Raw genomic sequence first — 6,339 nt, 5'->3', positions numbered from 1 at the left:
ATCCTAATCTTGAAAAGCTTTGCTTTGCAGTGAATTATTCCAGCAAAAATTGTAAACCTTAAGAAGGATTATGCGTTCCTTCTATGTGCCCTCCTAGTGAAATTCCGTAAGACCCCGTTCTAAGCACTTTACATATATTATCTCAACTAGTCCTCACAAAAAACGTAACAGTTATTATGACCATCACCATTTTACATACAGAAGAAACATAAAATGTAGAAGAATAAATAACTTGCAAATCAACATATATTTATTAGGTGGTGGAGACTTTTAGTTATCATTTCTTTTACTATTCCCCTGTAATTCTTAACATTTCATGTAATTGTCTCTCTTTCCCTCTTTTTCCCTCTCCTTCTCTCCGTCTAACTCTACAACTACACTGTAATATGTTAGATGTAGAGTTTTTTTTTTAATGTTTCATTACGCAGACATTTGCTATCCTTAAGTGCCTCATATGAATCAGGTCTGCGTTAGATATTCAAATTTCAGTGAATGTATATAGTGAATAAAGCCTTTAACAATGAAAAATCTTAAGGGGTAGTAATACGTCAAATTGTTTACCCACCCCAAAGAATTCACATTAAAAGCATAAATACTTGGTTTTATGTCTTTCTTTTAACCTTATTCGAGATTAATCAGTTTAGGTTCTATAGTTTTTCCTTGAGTAATATTACCTACATAATTCTGTCAATGATACTTAGTAAGAGAGTATTTACAAAGTGTTATCCAGGAACCAGATATCCAATAGTTAATATTAAGGATAATTATAATTACATTCTATTATGTCATTGATTAGAGTGTTTTTGTGAATTTATTGGGGCTTATCATTATGAAAATATATTAGATGGCTCTCTAGCACTATGCCTCAGTGTAGTGATTTTAAACAAAAGGTCAAAGTTCACTGGTAGCTAAAATCGATATCTAAGGCAAATTATTAAGATTTTTATTTAAATATCCATGCACACATTTATTCAACTATTTGTTTCACATACCCGTTGTATTGGTATATGTATACCATGCATATTATATTCAAAATATTAGCTAAGACTTTATTAATTACATATTAACTAATTTCAGTTTTCAAAAATCCTTCATTGCTTAGTAGTAGTGTTGAGTAATTTATTCAGGAACTTTTCTTTCTTGGCCTGGTGTTATAATTCCAGACCAAAGTAAGCTCAAAATCATCCTGGTTATACGGAAACCAAATGAAACCCTTTGCCGTCGAGTCAATTCCAACTCATAGTGACCCTACAGGACAAAGTAGACTGCCTCATAGGTTTTCCAAGGGGTGGCTGGTGGATTCGAACTGCCAGCCTTTTGGTTAGCAGCCAAGCTCTTAACTATTGTGCCAAATCGTTTGTTTATAAACACTAGTATCATTTTCTCTCCATACTATTGCTGTAGTTTTCTATTAACGGTTAACTTGCAACCCAAATTTGGATCCAGAATAATTTTTTTCTATTCTGATGTGTTTTGTAATTTTTAGGATTAATTTTTTAAAGCAAATTTCATCAATATGAAAATACTGAAAATAGCAGATGTAAAAATCTCATATTAGGCATTAATTTGACATCCCTGGGTGGGTAAGTATGTGTGCTTCATTAATAAATGACATGTTAAGCACCAGAGAAAACAACAACATCCTTAATTAAATGACTTGGTGGATGGATGCTGATAGCCTAAGCCACTGAAACATGAAATGTTACTTCATGTCTTCTAAGCATTCTACAAACTGACATGGATTGCTGAAGCAATGCTTATTTTGTCAAAATCATCTTATACACTTTCAATTTTATCACACTGTTATGAATAATGAAATCTATCTTTGTGAAGAGGATCAGTTTAACACTTGAATAATCTCTGCTTTTTTCTGGTTATTATCCTTAAGTACTGTATCAGCATGTTTAGAGTATTATTACTCCCCTATAAATTAACTCCAAACTTATTTATTTTAATGAATACAAGTAGTTTTTCTTTGGGATGATTGAATGCACCTAATCATAGTTATATCTGATACTCATTTTACATGGTGAGTGAGAATGTGTTTGAACTAAAAAAAAAACAAAAAAACACACAAGACACTATATTAATTGCGTTAATACTAGCAGCTGTAAATAGGAGCAACCACGTGAGATGAGTTCATATTTTAACATTTCCATTATTGTAGATTCAGGACTGGCATTTAAGTTAATCTTATTTTCTTTTTTTAAAGTAACTAATATATTGCCAATACCATATTGTAAGTGATATATTTAGTTTTTGAGTATAATAAACAATAATTAAAGATTATTATATTGCTGTCTTGTCCTTTTTAATTGTAACAGCTTTATTCGCTAATTTAATCAAATTGTCAAATCAATGCCTTATAACATATGCCTTATAACATATGCAAGCCACATCAAGTCAATATAATTCAAGTGAATTAATATTTACTAAGAACCTATGTACAATTATATGACGAAGGATATAAAAATAAAAAAGACACAGCTTGTAACTGGTATTTGATATTTAAATCCTGTGTTGGTATCATTAGATAATGAAAATTATTAGGGTGTCTTTGATGTAAGTTTCAATTGGGGAGAGTTGTTAGAATTTAGTTAATCACTATTAACACAATCCTCCCAGAATATCTTTTGAATGAGAGGAAAAGTACAAAATAGTTCCATTCTCAATTCAAAATAAAAATACAGGCATCTTGTATCAAATAAGTTTCTAGAAAAACCAAAGTAATCCCAAAGAACTCATGCTTTCTTAAATAAGGGTTTATCCATCCATAGATAAACATGAGCAAATCTTTCTACAGGAAAACATAAAGAAGAATTAGGAGATTTTGGACCTTCTTGAATAAGAAAAATCTTATTCAGTCTTATTCAATCTGATTCTAATAAAAATTAATTTATTGAACAATGGCTATTGCTCTCCTAGTAAGGTTACTTTTGACAAAGTACATTTTTCTATTATCAAACATCTGTCAATTTTTAGTACTGTGGTGGCTTGTCTATGGCTGTGATGCTGGAAGCTATGCCACCTGTAATTCAAATACCAGCAGAGTCGGCCATGATGGACAGGTTTCAGCAGAGCTTCCAGAGTAGGACTTCGTAGGAAGAAGGCCCTGGCAGTCTAGCTCTGAAAAAATTGACCGTTGAAAATCTTATGAATAACATCAGAATATTATCTGATACAGTGCCAGAAGATGAGCCCCTCAGGTAGGAAGTCACTCAAAATATGACTGGGAAAGAGCTACCTTCTCAAAGTAGAGTCGACCTTAATGACATGGATGGAGTAAAGCTTTCAGGACCTTCCTTTGCTGATGTGACATAACACAAAATGATAATTAAACAGCTGCAAACATCCATTAATAATCAGAATACGGAATGTACAAAGTATGAATCAAGGAAAACTGGAAGACATCAAAAATGAAATGGACACATAAAGATCAATATCGCAGGCATTAGTGAGCTGAAATGGACTGGCATTGGCCATTTTGAATCGAGCAATCATGTGGTCTACTATACCAGGAATGACAAATTGAAAATGAATAGCATCACATTCATCATCAAAAAAAACATTTCAAGATCTATCCTGAAGTACAACTCTGTCAGTGATAGGATAATATCCATATGCCTACAAGGAAGACAGGTTAATAAGACGATTATTCAAATGACACACTAACTTCTAATGCCAAAGAAGGGGAAATTGAAGATTTTTACCAACTTCTGTAGCCTGAATTTGATCAAACATGCAATCAAGATGCACTGATAATTACTGGTGATTGGAATACCAAAGTTAGAAACAAAGAAGAAGGATCTGTCGATGGAAAATAAGGTGCTGGTTACAGAAATCACAAAGGAGATTGCATGATAGAATTTTGCAAGACCAATAACTTGTTCATTGCAAGTACCTTTCTTCTACAACAAAAACAGTGACTGTACACATGGACCTCACCCAATGAAATACATAGGAATCAAATTGACTACATCTGTGGAATGAGACAATGGAAAAGCTCAATATTATCAGTGAAAACAAGGCCAGGGGCCAACTGTGGAACAGACCCATCAATTGCTCATATCTGAATTCAAGTTGAAGCTGAAGAAAATTAAAACAAGTCCCCAAGAGCCAAAATACGAACTTGAGCATATCCCACCTAAATTTAGAGACCATCTCAAGAAGAGATTTGACACATTGTACACTAATGACAGAAGACCAGACCAGTTACAGGATAACATCAAGGACATCATACATAAAGAAAGCAAGAGGTCATTAAAGACAGGAAAGAAAGAAAAGAACAAAATAGGTATCAGAAGAGACTCTGAAACTTTCTCTTGGACATAAAGTAGCTAAAGCAAATGGAAGTAATGATGAAGTAAAGAGCTGAAAAGAAGACTTCAAAGGAGCTTGAGAAGCTTGAGAAGACAAAATAAAGTATTATAATGAAATGTGCAAAGACCTAGAGATAGAAAACCAAAAGGAAGAACATGCTTGGCATTTCTCAAGCTGAAAGAAGTGAAGAAAAAATTCAAGCCTCAAGTTTCAGTACTGAAGGATCTATCGGGAAAATACTAAATGATTCAGGAAGCATCAAAAGAAGATGGACGAAATGCAGAGAGTCACTGAACCAAAAACAATTGGTTGATGTTCAACCATTTCAGAAGTAGCATATGATCAATAATCCAAGGTATGAAGGAAGAAATCCAAGCTGCACTGAAGGGAATGATGAGAAACAAGATTCCAGGAATTGAAGGAATACCAATTGAGATGTTTCAACAAATGAAGCAACTCTGGAGGTTCTCACTCATATACACCAAAAAATTTGGAAGACAGCTACCTGGCCAACTGCCTGGAAGAGATCCATATTTGTACCCATTCCAAAGAAAGGTGATCTAACAGAATGTGGACATTATTGAATGATATCGTAACTATCACACGCAAGTAAACATTTTTTGAAGATAATTCAAAAGTGATTGCGGCAGTACATCGGCAGGGAGCTACCAGAAATTCAAGCTGGATTCAGAAGAGGAGGTGGAATGAGTGATATCATTGCTGATGTCAGATAGATCTTGGCTGACAGCAGAGAATACTAGAATGATGTTTACTTGTGTTTTATTGACAATGCAAATGCATTTGAGTCTGTGGACCATGACAAATTATGGATAACATTTCAAAGAATGGTAATTCTAAAACACTTAATTGTACTCATGTAGAAACTGTACATAGACCAAGAGGCAGTTCATTTGAATAGAACAAGCGGATAAGTCTTGGTTTAAAATCAGGAAAGCTGTGCCTCAAGGTTGTATCCTTTGACCATACTTATTCAATCTGTGTGTTGAGCAAATAATCTGAGAAGCTGGACTATATAAAGAACACAGCTTCAGGATTGGCGGAAGACTCATTAGCAACCTACGATATGCAGATGACACAAACTTGCATGCTAAAAGTGAAGCCAACTTTAAGCACTTACTGATGAAGATCAAAGACTACTTACTGCCTTCAGTATGGATTACATCTAAACATAAAGAAAACAAAAACCCTCACAACTGGACCAATTAGCAACATCATGATACATGGAGAAAATACTGAAGTTGTTAAGGATTTCATTTTACTCGGATCCACAATCAATGCCCATGGAAGCAGCAGTCAAGAACAAATGACATATTGCATTGAGCAAATCTGCTGGAAAAGATCTCTTTAAAGTGTTAAAAATCAAAGATGTCACTTTGAGGACTAAGATGCACCCCACCCAAGTAAATTTTCAATTGCCTCATATAAATGCAAAAGATGGACAATGAATAGGGAAGATAGAAGAATTATTGCTTTTGAATTATGGTGTTGGCTAAGAATATTGAACATACCATGGACTGCCAGAAGAATGAACAAATCTATCTTGAAGAAGTACAGCCAGAATGCTCCTTGGAAACAAGGATGGCAAGACTTAGTCACACACACTTTGGACATGATATCAGGAGGTACCAGTCCCTAGAGAAGGACATCATGCTTGGTAAAGTAGGGGGTCAGTGAAAAAGAGGAAGACCCTCAGGAAGATGGATTGACACAATGACTACAACAATGGGCTCAAACACAGCAATGATTGTGAGGATGGAGTAGGACCTGGCAATGTTTTGTTCTGTTGTACATAGGGTGACTGATTCGATGGTACCTAACAACAACTATGAAGCCCTCTGTCTCAGTGGTTAAGAACTATGGCTGCTAACCAATGGGTCGGCAGTTGGAATCCACCAGCCACTCCTTGGAAACCCTATGGGACAGTTTTACTCGGTCATATAGGGTAGCTACAAGCAGGAATTGACTCAACGTTAACTGGTTTTGGGAACAGCAACAATA

The sequence above is a fragment of the Trichechus manatus genome, unplaced genomic scaffold (genome assembly GCF_000243295.1).
Source record: "Trichechus manatus latirostris isolate Lorelei unplaced genomic scaffold, TriManLat1.0 scaffold00158, whole genome shotgun sequence".
NCBI lineage: Eukaryota > Metazoa > Chordata > Mammalia > Sirenia > Trichechidae > Trichechus > Trichechus manatus.
The sequence above is the reverse complement of the archived record's forward strand: the minus strand, read 5'-3'. Positions refer to the sequence as shown.